We start from the raw sequence: 18,213 nt of genomic DNA, 5'->3' as shown, positions 1-18,213 counted from the left end.
GGTCAGCTGGCTGCATAGCAAGAAAGTGGTCCCACCATGTTCGCGCGGGTCCGCGAAGCTGCTGGGTGGCGAACCTGACCTTAGTCACCTCTGAACAGACTCAATGGAGTAACGGGAATTTGTATTCCACTACTCTCAGCCATACATCAGCATCAAGAGGGTCCTCTGCCCTGGTGAACAACGGTGGCTGGGTACTGAGGAACTCCTGATAAGTGGCTGCCGCGGGGTGACACTGATGATCACCACCACCATAGTGCTGAGGTGGCGGCTGACGCTGAGCTAGCTGTCTCAAGATCTCGTTCTGCTGAGCCATCAACTCCTGCAGAGTAGGAGGTGGTGGCGGTGGTGGAGGAGCGCGCTCATTTTGACCACGACGCGCTCTTCCCACCATCTGAAAAATCATATATATTCTCAATATCACATCTTTGAGGTTCAAGGTTCAATCGTGGTGAAAGAGTCAAAAGGCGAAACCAAAATATATATTGCATAATTATAAAAGATTCCACATGGTCTAAACTTTTCTTCTTAAATTAAGACTGACAGCATTCATCAACCATGCTTCCAAAAGAGTTTGCCAGGATTACATCAGTATCTCAAAAGACTCAACTCTATCTAGCCTAGTACCCCAAGGGTGCAAAAGCTAAGCTAGCTTCGAGGAGTCCTACCATCACAGACTTCTAACTCTATCCCTGCGATCTAGTGAGCAAACGAGGCAACACTCGACTCGGGGGAAGGTGGTCTCCCTGAGCCAGCAGTGTCCAAACTGGAGGCAGGCTCCTCCCCTCCCTCGATGTCGACATCCTCGTTGGCCTCCATGTCTTGGATCTCCTGGTGGTGCATATCCAGGTGCTGGTTAGCCTCTGCAAGCTGCTGCTAGGTGTTGATCAACTGATCCTCGAGAACCTCGATGGTCTTCTCCCTCGTTCCCACTAGTTCCTCAAGCTCTTGGATCTCATTTGACAGTTGCTCCACTTGTAACTCCTTTTCCACCATCTCAGTGGACAAGTCAACCACAAGTTCCTCTCTGTTATCCAAAGTGATCTTGGTCGCCTCCAACAATGCCATCAGATGGGACATTGCCTCACCACGCATCACTTGCAGACGATACAGGGCATTCATGCACCGCACCGTCAAGTGAGCAGTCTGACCTGGGTAGATAGCCCAGATATCCTTGGAATGCTCCACTCGGTCCTTCCACATTGGGTCGTCCTCCTTCTCAGCGGGGAACAAGCCAATGGGGTGAGTGGACAGCTCCAAGGGGTGGAATCCGCAGAATGTGGTCAGTCCATGAAGAGCAATTTCCTCCATAGTGTCCTCAGCCCTGTAACCAAAAGACTCAGAGTCCAGCGAACGCCAGCCTGGCTGTAGGGGATGAGGCTCCAGGGTCATCCTCACCCTACAGCGGGGCACTCGGTGCTTCTCGAACAACTGCACCGCGTACTGAGGAGGCGTCGTGTAACCAGCTCCCTGAAGTACCTCCCACAAAATACGGGGGAAACCCTCTCGTGCAAGCCTGTCAGTGTGGGACTGTGCATTCCCTTCGTCCGAGGATCCGTGAGAAGTCATCTGTGTACGGTTAAGCGTAAGTAAAAGAAAAAGAATTATAAAAAGAAAAAGGGATCACAACTTAGCCTCTCTATAACTACGACAGTGGTACTGGGGTACTTAGTTGGTCACCATTTTGTAATAAAGTTCTTACCCAATTATCCATTAGTTTAATTAAGGATGCATGCATGCTCGTCCTGAACAACCTCACATCAACTTAGAGGGAATAGGGAAGAACTCCCATCCCTTATAGTAGCCGGTAGGGCTTACTCAAATAGCCACCTAGCTACCCCTCTATTGTCCTAAGGCTCCATGTCCTAGGTCTATACTTATCGTCCTGACGATCTATCCAACATTTGTTTCTAACCAGTTTTACTTTGAAAAAGGATGGTATTTATAGTTTATTGATTCCTCTGTGGTGGTACAAGCTCCGATACCAGTTGTGGCGGAACTGCCCGAATTATTCCAACTTAAGTGCCTAAGTCCCGCCTTAGAGGCTAGACCACACTTAAATGGGAATAACCCGTCAATCCCTCGGATCTAGTCCGACGAGGCCACTGACAGGATCAAGTACCACAGTCTCACTCGATGGTGAGTCACAGAGCAAATACAATAAAGCATAAAACCATACATTAAAGAGTATTAAACTTATTACATCATCATCGGAGTTTTAGCAAAAGTAGTCATCATTGTTCGAAGTGCAGCGGAATAAAACTAGCGGTAATTAAACACAGAGATGGGGAAGCCTGTCCCATCACTCCTCATGCTCCTCCTCAGCCGAGGCAGGATCCCACTCGACTGTCCAACCCGGTGGCAAGATGGACGGCCAAGTCACTCCAGCAACCATGTCCTCCAGAGAACCTGTAAAATTATGCCACAAGCAAGGCTGAGTATACTAATACTCAGCTAGACTTACCCGGTGTGAGGAGTCTACTCCTCTACCTCTAGACATGCAGTTGTTTGGCTGTGGGGTTTGGTTGCCAAAAGCACTAGCTGAGTTTATAAATCAAGTTTTAGCTTTGTCCAGTGTTAGTGTGACTCTCTTAAGACTAGATATGTACTATCTACTCATTCATGGTATCAAGCATTTTTAGCGATCAACATCTTTTGTCACATCATCACATTTCCACTTGTTACTCAATGCAGTACAATGGATCAAACAGTCTCATTAGCTGCGAGAAGCAGACGATTCGAATCGAGTTTTTATCCTTGCAAGGTAAACCTAAACACACGACGTGGCGAGGCACTCTGCCCCCACACACATCAACCGTCCCCATCGATTCCCCGTTAGCAGAGAGGGGCTCACCGCCTTGGCGTACAATGCCTCACTGACCCCGACTGCTGTCGTGCAGTGACCGCACTTGTACCCACCATAACCGGAATGGGAGACCACGTCTCAGGTCGCGTGAGGAGGGCAATCTGCTGCCAGGTTCAATCAGGTACTAGGCTTACCGATTTACCATATTTCTCGACATATGTTTAGTACATTCAAACGCTTGACACAGGTATCTGCACGTTAATCCTTATTCCGATTTCGTCTCGTAGACATTGCAACCCCCCAGGGGTCCAAGTCCAGAGACCCTTATCATTCTTGTTATCAAGGTGGATACAATCAATTTTCCTGACCTCGCACGAGTGCTAGAAAATTCACTCGACTTCTACCGAGATCCCTATTTAGCAAAGCAGCTACTCGACCTAGCATACTAGTATCCATCTCAACAAGGATTCCTGAGTTCATGCAACTAGGGTTTCAATCAACTCCTACACTTAAGTGCACAATACAAACCTACAAACATTTAGTGTAGTAAAATATCATATAGAACAGGTTATGCATAAAACCGGGGCTTGCCTTCCAAAGCTGGGGCAGGTAGATCCTCTGGTGCAGGCTCTGGTGCTGGATCCGGGGCTACCTCCTGAGTGACTCCTTGTTCCGGCACGAGGATGTACTCTCCGTCCGCGAGGTTGCAATCTATCGAATGCAATGAATAAGAATATGTATGCTATGATTATGAAGGATTTAATAATCATTATGCTAAGCGAAAGAAAACTAAGTTAGTTAGTAACTTAGGGTTTCCTGATTATACGTGGCTCTTAGTGGTTTATGCTTATCAATTTAGGTTTGGGTTTTGTTAGGGATAAGCATAGTGGATTGTGTTTCCCTTAGATGTTTTAGTGGGTAGTAAAAGGGTTTTGCTGGTTGGGTTATAATAACATTAATCCCCATTATTAATTTCCCTTTTTCATTTTCTATTTATGAATTCTAGTGTGGGTTTGAACTACATCAGTGGTTTAACTTTTCCCAAAAATACTATAAAAATTACAGTGGGTTACTATTTGTTATTGTAGTCTGCCTTATAAATTTGAGGTCCAGAATGATTAAATATGCCCTGGACAAAAATAACAAAAGTTGGGGCAAAGGGGTCACTTTGCACTACAACTCTTAACTAGGGGTGGGTTCTATCCTAAGGGTCATTTTTGCTGGTATCTAAAAGTAATAACATGCTTTTGTGCCAAAAAGCACAGAAGTATATTTGGTGGTTATTTAGTTGTGATTTTCTAAAGTTTAATGTCAAAAAGGCACTTACTACTATCTTGTTATTTGAAAAATGTCAAACAACAGATTTCATATTTTTTTTCTATGTTCTTAATAACAAAACAATAGCTATCACAAGGTTTGGGGTGTTTTCTTTTTGGGGTTATTTTTATATGGTTTTTCTAAGTTCTCCTTGTTTTCTTAAAATAAAAAGTATCTCATTTATTTTGTACTAAACAAGGGTATAATAGATTTTTCTAGTGAACTATACTGAATAAGTAAACTAACAAAAATGTGGGTGCCCCCTGGTTCTTTATTTAAACCACCTTTAATATTTTCCCTAACTTTTAGGCTAAAAAGGATTTAAATGGTAAACTCTACCTTAACTTGGTGTACAGAGGGGTTTATTATTTTTGAACAGGTTAGGAAGTGATCAAGTACTTCTCTAAATTTTCTTAACCCCAGTCAAATAATATAACTATTTTTCCTTATTTATTTTAGCTTTTGCTCAGTTAATCATTTAAATCAAAACTTTAAAGTTTTCTGTAACACTTAGGGGTTTTATATTTTTCCTAAGTAGTTTACATTATTTAGGATCTGGAAAAATTGGTTTGATTCGATTTGGGTAAACCAAACTGAAGTTATGAATTTTCCAAGTTCTGTTTGGATTTAAATCAGAATTTTTAAAAGGTTTCCTGGAAAACTACTTTGCACCGAAGACCCTGGGTTCTTTCTAAATCAACCCACTCATTTCTACCCCTGCGCTACTATTCCCCTGAGTCACTGACAGCGCACAAAACCCCCTGACCTTTCCTTCTTCTTCCCTGAGGTCCCTCCCCTTATGTAAATAGTACCCGTGGAGAGGAAAAGGGCAGTGCGGCTTACCGGCGGCGAGAGAGGTCCGGCGAGGGGCGGGGTTGGCTTCGGGAGGTCCTGGCGGTCACAGCAAGGTACGGCTCGACGGCGGTGGTGGCTAGAATCGACCGGTCCACGTGCACAGGCGGGTGATCTCGTCGGCGGCGGGTGTTCTGGCTGAACCACGGCGATCTAGTTCAATTGAATGGCACGATGAGCTCCACGGGATGACGTAGAGGCTATGTACGCAAGGAATTGAAGAATGGAGCAGAGGCTTACCCGGTCTACGTTTACCGGCGGTCGGGTGAAGTCCGGCGACCGTGGACTGGCTTCTCCGGTGAAGCAAAGCCCGATTCCTTGCTCGGGGAGCTTCACCGAGGCATGCACGGTCTCCTCCGAGGGTCGGGCGTGGCTGGGAAGGGCTCTGCCGGCCAGTCTATGGTGGCGGGGGATCGGGTGGCCGCGGGCACGCCGTCTGCAGGGCAAACGTCGGCGATCTCTGGCTCCGGTGAGGTCGAGCGTGCGCGGAGGAGTACGGTCGACGCCTGAGGGGGCTTTATAGGCGCGGGCGCGAGCAGGGGACACGAGCACGGCTCAGCGCGACGCGGGGCGTGCGGGGTCGGGCGCGGGCGTGCTCTGGCACGCTCAGAGTGCGTCGAACACGTGGAAGTGTTCTTCTGTCTGTGTTCAACAGCTCGCCGAGATCGCAAGCGTGCAAATCTTGGCAAAAATCCGGCGCAGGCCTCTTCCTGGCACCTAGTGCTGTCTCTTGTATGTGAGTCCCCATGGCAGATATGCCCTAGGTAGGGAGATATGCGGACGCCAAATCTGGCTTGTCCCTCTGCCCACCTCGCGACAAAAGCCATGCCAAATCATGTCAAACGTCTAGGGCTCGGTTTCAACTTTTTCCATTGGGTGCCTTAGGAGGTATGCCACAATTTTGGTATACAACTTAAGTGGTTTTGGCGCCATCTACTAAGTGAACACGGTGGATCTTTAGTTTAGGTGTAAAATTTGACTTAGAGAGAATTAGAGAGCTCTAGCTCTCTCTCCACTTAAGGAATGGATTTGGGGTTCTTTAAGGGGTCTTTTTGCAATGTTTCCTCCCTGAATTTTGTAGATTATAATGTTACTTAAACTTTGGCTAAGGGTTAACTCATGATTTGCACATTTGCTCAACCTTTCCCCCTTTATCCAGGGTTTTAGGAGTTAAGGGCTTAAGAAGGGTCTAGGGTTTATTCTTCTCTTGCCCAAGGTGATAATTGCATCAATGCTTGGGTAGTGCTTTTGGTCATTAACATTCTTGGTTAATACATGGTTCCCAAGGTTTTATGTTCTCGTCCTCAAGTTTCTTCCACATGTGATCACAGTCATTAGTGCATAGATGTGCCATGGCCAGGGTAACACCTGGGTGTTACACGTTTATCCGAGCGAGAGTTACTTTTCACGGAAGGTGACGAGTGAGGTATCCGTATCCCGGAGGCGTAGGAGTCCCTCGGCTCGGTCGGCCTTGCCGCTTACGTGCACTCTTACTCGTTCGTAGGATTCTGTTATCGATATAGTCGAGAAGGCACGAAAATCGTTCTGGCAAAAAAGTTTTCGAGCGTTAAGACTTGTTCGGTTAGCAGAATCGCTTATCCGAGCGTGAGTTACTTATCGCAGAAGGTGATGAGTGAGGTATCCGTATCCCGGAGGCGTAGGAGTCCCTTGGCTCGGTCGGCCTTGCCGCTTACGTGTACTCCGTCGTTTTCAGGATCCCGCTATCGAAGCAGTCGAAAAGCGAGAAAGATGTTCTAGCAGAAAGACTTTTTCCGAGGAAAATTTTGACGCAGAGGGGGTTCCCCCCTTCTAGCCCCCGAGGGAGGGTCGGGCTTTGCCGAGGCAAGGCTGACCCTTCCTTGACGGTTAGACTTTATTTGTGTATGTATAGAAAACAAGGTATATGAACGACTTGAAAACATCTTAAGGGTAAAAGCGACGTAGCTATCGAATGTTCCAAGCGTTGCTATAGACCTCGCCTTGATTGTTGGCCAGCTTGTATGTTCCGGGCTTCAAAATCTTGGCAATGATGAATGGCCCCTCCCAGGGAGGAGTAAGCTTGTGGCGCCCTCGGGCGTCTTGCCGCAGCCGAAGCACCAAGTCTCCTACTTGGAGGTCTCGGGGCCGAACCCCTCGGGCGTGGTAGCGTCGCAGAGACTGCTGATATCGTGACGAGTGTAGCATGGCCACGTCCCGAGCTTCTTCTAGTTGGTCCAGCAGGTCTTCTCGGCTGGTCTGGTTGCTTTGGTCGTCGTACGCCCTTGTCCTCGGGGAACCGTATTCTAAGTCTATGGGCAAGAAAGCCTCGGCCCCATAGACTAGAAAGAACGGTGAGAAAACAGTGGCCCGACTTGGCGTCGTCCTCAGACTCCAGACCACCGAGGGTAGTTCCTTCATCCACCGCTTGCCGAACTTGTTGAGGTCGTTGTAGATCCTCGGTTTAAGTCCCTGCAGAATCATGCCGTTGGCACGCTCCACCTGCCCATTTGTCATGGGGTGAGCCACGGCGGCCCAATCCACCCGAATGTGGTGGTCCTTGCAGAAGTCGAGAAACTTCTTGCCAATGAACTGGGTGCCATTATCGGTGATGATGGAGTTTGGGACCCCGAAGTGATGGATGATGTTGGTGAAGAACGCCACCGCCTGCTCGGACCTGATGCTGGTTAGGGGTCAGACCTCGATCCACTTGGAGAATTTGTCGATGGCGACCAGCAGGTGCGAGAAGCCCCCGGGTGCCTTCTGCAATGGACCGACAAGGTCCAGACCCCACACAGCAAACGACCAAGTGATGGGTATTGTCTGTAGGGCCTGAGTGGGCAAGTGCGTCTGTCTTGCGTAGAATTGACACCCCTGGCAGGAGCGTACAATCCTAGTGGCATCGGCCACCGCGGTTGGCCTGTAGAAGCCTTGTCGGAAGGCGTTCCCGACGAGGGCTCGAGGTGCTGCGTGGTGACCACAAGCCCCCGAGTGTATCTCTAGCAATAGCTCCTGTCCTTCAGCGATGGATATGCATCGTTGGAGAATGCCTGAGGGGCTGCGGTGGTAGAGCTCCTTTTCATCACCCAGTAAGACGAACGACTTGGCGCGCCGCGCCAGTCGCCGAGCTTCGGCTTTGTTGAGGGGTAGCTCTCCTCGGTGGAGATATTGCAGGTACGGGGTCTGCCAGTTTCGATTAGGCGTGACCCCATTCCGCTCTCCCTCGACACGCAGTGCCTCACCCTCGGCGGCCGAGGGTGCCTCGAGCTGGGCCGAGGCCTCCTCGGGCTAGGCCGAGGCTTCCCCAGGCTCGGGCGTGTCGTCGGTCCTGACGGAGGGTTGATGTATGTCTCTGGAGAAGACATCCGAGGGAACCGTTGTCCACCCCGATGCTATCTTAGCCAGCTCATCCGCAGTCTCGTTGTACTGTCGGGCGACGTGGTTGAGCTCGAGTCCGTAGAACTTGTCTTCCAGGCGCCGAACCTCATCGCAGTAGGCCTCCATCTTTCGGTCGCGGTAGTGGGAGTTCTTCATGGCTTGGTCGATGACAAGCTGCGAGTCGCCACAAGCGTCGAGGCACCAAACCCCTAGCTCGATGGCGATGCGCAACCCGTTGACTAGAGCCTTGTACTCGGCCATGTTGTTTGACGCCGGGAAATGGAGGCGCAACACGTAGCGGAGGTGCTTCCCAAGGGGTGAGATGAAGAGCAGGCCTGCACCTGCTCCTGTTTTCATCAGTGACCCATCGAAGTACATGGTCCAGAGTTCCGGTTGGATCGGAGCTGTTGGTAGCTGGGTGTCGACCCATTCAGCCACGAAGTCTGCCAAGACTTGGGACTTGATGGCCTTCCGAGGAGTGAACGAGATTGTCTCGCCCATGATCTTCACCACCCACTTTGCTATCCTACCTGAGGCCTCTCGGCACTGGATGATCTCCCCCAGGGGGAAGGATGACACCACAGTCACCGGATGAGACTCAAAGTAGTGTCGCAACTTTCGTCGCGTCAGAATTACTGCGTACAGTAGCTTCTAAATTTGCGGGTAGCGGATCTTGGTCTCGGATAGCACTTCGCTGATGAAGTAGACCGGCCTCTGGACGAGCAGTGCATGCCCTTCTTCTCGTCTCTCGACGATGATCACGACGCTGACCACCTGAGCTGTTGCGGCTACGTAGATCAAGAGGGCTTCTCCTGCAGCGGGGGCACCAAGATGGGCACACTTGTAAGGAGTGCCTTTAAGTTTCCAAGGGCTTCCTCGGCATCGGGGGTCCAAGAGAAGCGCTCGGTCTTCCTTAAGAGGCGATACAAGGGTAGGCCTCTTTCGCCGAGGCGCGAGATGAAGCGGCTCAGAGCTGCAAGACTTCCCATGACCCTTTGTACTCCTTTCAAGTCTTTGATAGACCCCATGTTGGTGATGGCCGCGATTTTCTCCGGGTTGGCCTCGATGCCCCGCTCGGAAACAAGGAACCCCAGGAGCATGCCTCGAGGGACTCCAAAGACACATTTCTCGGGGTTGAGTTTCACGCCCTTTGCCCTCAGACACTTGAATGTCGTTTCAAAGTCAGAGAGGAGGTCGGAGGCTTTTCTCGTCTTGACTACGATGTCATCGACGTAAGCCTCGACCGTTCGGCCGATGTGTTCTCCGAACACGTGGTTCATGCACCTTTGGTATGTCGCACCTGCATTCCTCAAACCAAATGGCATAGTAGTATAGCAGTACATGCCAAAATGTGTGATGAAAGAAGTCGCGAGCTGGTCGGACTCTTTCATCTTGATTTGGTGATACCCTGAGTAGGCGTCGAGGAATGACAGGGTTTCGCTCCCAGCAGTGGAATCCACGATTTGATCGTTGCGATGCAGAGGGTAGGGAACCTTCGGACATGCTTTGTTTAGACCAGTGTAGTCTACACACATCCTCCATTTCCCACCTTTATTTTTCACAAGCACGGGGTTGGCTAACCATTAGGGATGGAATACCTATTTGATGAACCCCGCAACCATCAGCTTGTGGATCTCCTCGCCTATGGCTCTGTGCTTTTCTTCGTCAAAACGGCGCAGAGGCTGCTTCACGGGTCAGGCTCCAGCTCGGATATCCAGCGAGTTCACGGCGACATCCCTCGGTATGCCAGGCATGTCCGAGGGACTCCACGCAAAAACCTCGGCGTTCGCGCGGAGAAAGTCGACGAGCACTGCTTCCTATTTTGGGTCGAGCTCGGAGCCGATCCAGACTTGCTTCGAGGCGGCGTTGCTGGGGTCGAGAGGGACGGACTTAATCGCCTCTACTGGCTCGAAGTTGCTGGCGTGGCGCTTCGCATCTGGCACCTCCTTGGAGAGGCACTCCAGGTCGGCGATGAGGGCCTCGGACTCAGCGAGGGCCTCAGCGTACTCCACACACTCCACGTCGCATTCGTATGTGTGTCGGTATGTGGATCCGACGGTGATGACCCCGTTGGGGCCCGACATCTTGAGCTTGAGGTAGGTGTAGTTGGGGATGGCCATGAACTTGGCGTAGCACGGTCTCACCAGCACCGCGTGGTAGGTTCCTCGGAACCCGACCACCTCGAACGTGAGGGTTTCCTTTCGGAAGTTGGAGGGAGTCCCAAAGCAGACGGGCAGATCGAGTTCTCCAAGGGGCTGGACACGCTTCCCGAGGATGATCCCGTGAAAGGGCACCGCACCGGCCCGGATCATGGACAGATCGATCTGCAAGAGCCCGAGGGTCTCGATGTAGAGGATGTTGAGGTTGCTGCCTCCGTCCATGAGGACCTTGGTGAGCCTGACGTTGCCGATGACGGGGTCGACAACGAGCGGGTACTTTCCTGGGCTTGGCACGCGGTCGAGGTGGTCGCCTTGGTCGAAGGTGATGGGCTTGTCGGACCAGTCTAGGTAGACTGGCGCCGCCACCTTCATCGAGCAGACCTCCCGACGCTCCTGCTTGCGGTGCCGAGCCGAGGTGTTCGCCACTTGCCCACCGTAGATCATGAAACAGTCGTGGACCTCAGGGAACTCCTCTGCCTTGTTGCCCTCCTTCTTGTCGTTGTCATGGCCTTTGCCACCTTCCGCCGGGGGCCCGACCTTATGGAAGTAGCACCAAAGCATGACGCATTCTTCAAGGGTGTGCTTGACGGGACCCTGATGATAGGGGCACGACTCCTTGAGCATCTTGTCGAACAGGTTCGCCCCTCCGGGAGGCTTCCGAAGGTTCCTGTGCTCGGTAGCGGCGACAAGATCTGCGTCGGTGGCATCGCGTTTCGCTTGCGACTTCTTCTTGCCCTTCTTCCTCATGCCGCGTTGGGCGGACGCCTCGGGGACGTCTTCCTGCTGGCGTCCCTGAGGCTGCTTGTCCTTCCGGAAGATGGCCTCGACCGCCTCCTGACCAGAGGCGAACTTGGTGGCTATGTCCATCAACTCGCTCGCCATGGTGGGAGTCTTGCGACCCAGTTTGCTCACCAGGTCACGGCAAGTGGTGCCGGCGAGGAATGCACCGATGCAATCCGAGTCGGTAATGTTGGGCAGCTCGATGTGCTGCTTCGAAAATCGCCGGATATACTCCCGCAGGGATTCCCCTGGCTGCTGGCGACAACTTTGGAGATCCCAGGAGTTCCTAGGGCGCACGTATGTGCCCTGGAGGTTTCCAGCGAAGGCTTTGACCAGATCGTCCCAGTTGGAAATCTGCGCAGGAGGCAGATGCTCCAGCCAGGCTCGGGCGGCGTCGGAGAGGAACAGGGGGAGGTTGCGGATGATGAGGTTGTCATCGTCCGTTCCACCTAGCTGGCAGGCCAGCCAGTAGTCCGACCTTGTTTCCCCGAGTACTTGGTGATGGTAGTCAGGGCTCGGAACCGGGTCAGGAACGACGCCCGTCGTATGGCCCGGCTGAAGGCTTGCGGACCAGGTGGTTCGGGCGAGGGGCTCCGATCCTCCCCACTGTCGTAGCGTCCCCACGCCTGGGGTGGTAGTCTCGGCGCACCTTTTCGTCGAGGCGGGCTCGACGGTCGTGGCAGCGGTGCTCGTTGCCGAGGCGACCCGGGGCCGCAGGTGTCGCGTCCCGCGTGTGCCCGGTGTGGACCGAGGCTTCCCGCATGAATCAGGAAGTCGCGGCGCGATGCTCCGGGGGGTACCCTTGCCTTCGGGAGGCAGAGCCCTCGGCCCGTCGGACTGCAGCATCCTCCAGGAGATTCTTGAGTTCTCCCTGGATATGCCGCCCCTCGGTGGTGGTGTTGGGGCGAAGGCGAAGACGCTACCCTTCGCTCGATGCCTTCGCCAGTCTCGCTGCACCAACGGAGACAAGACGACTGCCAGTCTCCACCCTTCGTCCAATACGCCGCAAGACGAAGGCCTACGACGAGGTCGCTCCGTCTCGCGGCCTCGTCCAACGCGAAGGCCCACGTAGAATTCGGCCCATTGTAACAGGCCTCGCGCGGCCGCTGCGCATTACGGGACCAGTTTGTGAGGGCTTTTCTGTAATGACAGTTTGTAACCCTGCTTTATGGGAATATTCCAGGGATGACCTAGGCGCCTGAGGGCACATGCATCCTTAATCCACGACGCTGGGCTCTCAGGCACCTATAAATACCCCCGCACAGTGCCCTTGAGAGGCTAGATTAATAGAGCAATTGGCTCCTTGAGCTAAAACCTTGTCTGCATTACTTTCACTCCCCCGTTGGATCATCTTGCTCTGGAGAGCAAGTTCCAACATTTGGCGCCCACCGTTCGTGCTACGAAAAACCACCTGCTATGGCACCCAAGAGAGCTAGCTCGAAGGCAGCCCCATCCGTTGACAAAGCTACGAAGGCAGCGCTGCTGGCTGAGAAAAAGGGCAAGGCCCTCGTCGACACCACCCACCAAGAAGCCTGCGAAGACGACGCACTCAGCAAGAGGCAGCGCAATGAACAACCCACACCTGAAGGTAGTCTCCGCACCTGCAGCTCCGGAGGACAACCGCAACCTCCCCTAGGCTTTGCTCCACTGGAGGGCGCGGACGCCACCGAGGACGGCGAAGTCATCGACGTTTCAGCAGAGGAACAGCTACAGCTGCGTGCCTTGCGCATCAAGAACCGCAACCTCCAGAAGCAAAAAGAGATTCTCGAGGCCAAGCGCTAACGTGTGTCTGTGCAAGCCAAGGTGCGCCAGATGATACGCGACGAAGAGCAAAAGGCTCAGGAGCTTGAGCAGGAGATCACGCTCATGCAGCGCGAAGGCCAAATCGGTCTGCAACACGGCCCACCCCTCCAACAGCGCGCGCAAATCGAAGACATGTTCATCCCTCAGCACGGACACGCCATCCCGCACGTCGCAGCATTCCAAGGTGTCAACTACCTTGACGAGCGGAGTCCCCTGGCGCCGCACCTGCAAGTGTCATCATGGCCCGCCAACTTCAGGGCAGGGACCTATCCCAAGTACAACGGCAGCACTGACCCAGCACAATATATCATGAGCTATCAGGTCGCCGTTGCATCATCCGGAGGGGACGACGCCATGATGGCCAAGTCATTCATCATCGCCCTCGAAGGCCCGGCCCTCACCTGGTACACCAGGTTGCCCCCGTTGTCCATCGACTCCTGGAGAAGTCTCCGGGACAAATTCCTGCTCAACTTCCAAGGGTACCGCCCAGACACCGACGCCTTGGCTGAACTTTCACTCTGCAAGCAGCTGGAAAGGGAAACTCTGCGGGAGTACTACCGCAAGTTTCTGACTCTCAAGTCACAACTGCCTTCGGTTGATGACCAAATCGCCATTCACTATGCCATCAGTGGTCTTTGGGCTGGCGTCCTTTATAGCCACTGCATCAGAGATCCGCCCAGGAATCTCCAGGAGTTGTATCAGCTATTCGAAAAATATGCCAGATCCGAAGAGCTCCACTAGCGCAAAGTCGAGTCTCAGAGGAAACCTAAAGACCCTCCGCAGTCCAGCCGTACGTGGACGAGGCCTTCGCAGACAGATTCCGGTCGGGACGGCCGCAGTCAGCAACAGGTAGACAACATCGCCAACCAGCACCCCGCTGGTGAGGCCCCTCGCCGCCAGGAGTATCCCCCCAGGGCCACGGAAACGGAACTCGTGGTCGGGGCCGGGGACGTGCGCAACAGCCTCGTAGATTTTACTGCTTGTTCCACGGCGAAGACTGCACGCACCCTACAAGAGACTGCCCAGAGACGAAGGCCACCAGAGACAGGATGGCACGGGAGCAACCAGCCGATAACCCTAGAATTGTCGCGCACACATATCAACAACCCCCTCCGCCATACAACCACGGCCCCGCTCCGCATCCACCCCACCATGCATACCAACACCACCAGGAGGTACAAATCGTACGTCCCCCACCCCCACCCCCACCTCCACATTTGCAATAGCAAAACATCCACCACCCCCACCACCCCCAAGCCCCAAAGCAAGAAGACTTCGCTGATCAGCCGTATCGCGGAGTCATTCACATGATCACTAGGGGGTCCAGCATCGACTTCGACACGAAGCGACAGAAGAGGGACCACTACCGCAGCATCAACCACGTCGCCGTCACTAGTCCAGTCGTGCAGACTGTTAGAAATATGCCCTAGAGATAATAATAGAGATGAACATATTTCTTTGTATCCATGATATATATATATATTGCTTAATTGAACATCCATGGAAGGCACCTTGTATTGATTAGCAATTATGTGAATTGTTTGTGAGATTCTTTACTTATATGGTTATTCTAAATGATGTCCCTAGTCTGAGTCGATGACTAGCACATGTACTAGTTGATGACTACATTTCACAAGTCATGAACATGGAGATGTTAAACTAATAATGTGGGCGCATGTATGACATGAGGCTGGACCGACCCAACGTGAGATATTGTAATATAGTTCTCTTTTTGCAACATGAATACTGTATCCTTAGACCTGAGATTGTCGCATGTTCTCAAGATGTGAATTGACTTACTTAGGGACTATCAAACGCTATTCCGTAACTGGGTAGTTATAAAGGTAGTTTTGGGTTTGTCAGGAAGCATGCTGGGAGGCATGGTCAGTCAAGATGGAATTTGTCCCTCTCTTTGTGAGAGAGATATCTCTAGGCCCCTCGAGTGATTGGATCAAGAAATGCATGGCCGTGCTAGGGTTAAGAGTTAACCATTGAAAGGTGTGGCAGAACCGCCCGAATTATTCCAGCTTAAGTGCCTAAGTCACGCCTCAGGGGCCGTAACACACTTAAATCGGAATAACCCGTCAGTCCCTCAGATCTAGTCTGATAGAGCCACTTAACCAGGATCAAATTCCATAATCTCACTCGAAGGTGAGTCACAGAAGAAATACAATAAAAAAGGAAAACCTCAAATTAAGTGCTGAATTATTACATAGATCGGAGTTTTTGCGTAGCAAAATAAGAGTTCACAAAATAAAATGCAGCGGATAATCGATGTCGTCGGTATCGAGGAAATGGGCAAGGCCTAGCCCACTACTCCTCATGCTCCTCTGCTGCCGGAGCAACATCCCACTCGACCGTCCAACCCGGTGGCAGGGTAGTAGGCCAAGTCACACCATCAACCATTTCCTGAATGGTACCTGTAAAAATTATGCCACAAGCAAGGCTGAGTATACTAATACTCAGCTAGACTTAACCGGTGTGAGGAGTCTACTCCTCTACCTCTAGACTATGCAGCTGTTTGGCTGAGGGGTTTGGTTTGCCAAAAGCACTAGCTGTTTCTAAAATCCACTTTTAGCTTTTCAAATTCTATTCTCATTATCTTAGCTAGATTTGCTCCTTCTAAGCATACATGGTGACAAGCATTTAGTTCAATCAACAAGTTATCTCATGTAACCTCATTTCACTTCTTACTCGATGCAGTACAAGGGGTCAAGCAGTCTCATTAGCTGCGAGAAGCAGACGATTCGAATCGAGTTTTAACCTTGCAAGGTAAACCTAAACACATGGCATGTTAGGGTACTCCGACCCCACACATGACAACCGTCCCCATCGATTCCCCGTTCGTGTCTAGGCCTCACCGCCTTGGCATACAATGCTCCACTGACCCCGGCTGCCGCCTTGCAGTGACCGCACTTGTACCCACCATAGCTAGCATGGGAGACCTAGTCTCAGGTCGCATGATGGATAAAGTCCGCGCCCGGCTTCAATCAGGTACTAGGTTTACCGGTTACCATTTTTCCCGGCATGTGCTTAGTACGTTCAAAAGCTTGACTCAGGTATCCACACATTAATCCTTAATTCCTTTTTCCCGTCTCATGGACAAGGCATCCTCCCTAGATCCAAGTCCATAGACTAACATATATCCCATTATCAAGATGAATACAATCAATTCCTGACCTCGCGTTAGTGCTAGAAAAATCACTCGACTTCTACCGAGATCCTGATTAGCAAGCAGCTACTCGTCCTAGCATACTAGTTTCATCTCAAAAGGAATCCTAAGTTCATGCAACTAGAGGTTTCAAGCAACTCCTACACTTAAGTGCACATTACAATCCTACAAGCATTAAGTGTAGTAAAGTAGCATATAATAATACAGTTATGCATAAAACCGGGGCTTGCCTTCAATTGCTGGGGCTGCGGGGAGATCCTCAATAGCAGCCTCGGAAGCCTGCTCCTGGTCCTCCTCTTGGACAGGTCCTTCCTCGGGGATGAGCACGTACTCTCCATCGGCAAGATTACAATCTAATGAATGCAATGAGTAAGATACATGCATGATATGATAGGTGCTATTAGAAATTACAAATCTGACGATGTATGATCTACTTGAGTTAAACAAGGTTAACTTTACTTATGTAAGACCCTCGGGTGGTATACTTGGTAAATTGGGTCAAACTTAGCTAAGGTAAGTGGTAGGTTTATTTCTGGAGTTCCACTGAATTCTTTTTAAGACTTAGTGAGAATTGATAAGTACTCAAGTTAGACTTATTGGGGTGAGGTTTAATTCTCCTTTCCTTTTTCTTTTATTCTCTTTAATGTTTTGGAGTGGGTTTGAACTACAAGTTGCTTTTATAAAATTCCAAAAATTATGCAAAAATTACAGTGGCTTGGTACTGGTGTTTGTTTCTCTGTCTCGAAATTTGGGGATCAGAAAGTGAATAGTTTTCTCTGGATAAAATTATCAACTTTTAGGGCAGAAGGGGTGCTTTGAACTACAACTATTATTTAACAGTGGGTAATTCTCTAAAACTTTTTTTTGCTGGCTTTTAGGTGTTATAACATGATTTGGTACAAATTTCTAGTCATTAATACCTTTTAATTATTTTACTATGGTTTTCTCAAGTTTCTAGCCAAATAGGTGCTTTCTACTACCACCATATTTGAAAAGTATCAAACAACAAAGTTCTTATTTTTCTTAGTTTTTGTTTTGCGCAAGAGCAATCATTTTGAAGTTTGGCATCTTTTTGCTTAAGGGAAGGGGTGGTATGCATTATTTGAATTAAGTGGCCTTTCTCTTAAATCATTAGCAATAGGTATGAGTTTGCTCCTTTTTCATAGGGTTGCATTTTTCACTGGTGGTTTATCTTATTATGGACTTAGCAAATTTTTGGTTGCCCATTATTGCATCATTAGGGGTTGTTCATGATTTATTTGGAAAATGCCTCATTAGCATTTTATATTTATTTTCCTCACTTAAAATGTTGGGTTGAGGTGTTCTTTATTTTTATAGTGGGGCTCTGGTGGTTGTAAGTCCACTGGATTTTTATTATCCATTTTGGGTATAGTTTTGTAATTCTAATAATTGATTTTCAGTTCAAATAAGGCTAAATAAAGCATTCTAATTTAAAACTGATCTGGACTAATGGTCTCTCTATTTTTCCTAGGTTTTCTATTACATAAGCAAACTAGGAAAAAAACATTTACTCACGGTTCATTAATTTTTAATGCCTTTCTGATTTTTCCTAAATTTTGGGCAAAATAGCTTTAAATGAATATCTACATCATATTTTTCAATGCTGGGGTTCCTACTATTTTTAAACAGTGTCTAAATGAGGTTTGAACACCTACAAATTTTCTTAGGTTCAGTACAGAAGAAAAACTAATTTTCCTTAATTAAACAAGGTTTGGTAAGTTTCTGTTTTTAATTTTAAACTCAAAAATTCAGAACAGAAAGCATAAGGTTTATCATTTTTAAATGATAGTTCATAATATTCCGGATCTAGCAAAATTAGTTTGACAACTTTTTATTAAGAATTCATCAAGTTATGGATTTTCTCAGTTCTCTGGTTATTTAAAAAGATTAACAGAATTGATTAAATGGAAAACTACTTTGCACTGGTGTCCCTGGCGGGTGTTTTAAGTTTT

Source organism: Zea mays, chromosome 8, assembly GCF_902167145.1.
Source record: "Zea mays cultivar B73 chromosome 8, Zm-B73-REFERENCE-NAM-5.0, whole genome shotgun sequence".
Lineage (NCBI taxonomy): Eukaryota > Viridiplantae > Streptophyta > Magnoliopsida > Poales > Poaceae > Zea > Zea mays.
The sequence above is the reverse complement of the archived record's forward strand: the minus strand, read 5'-3'. Positions refer to the sequence as shown.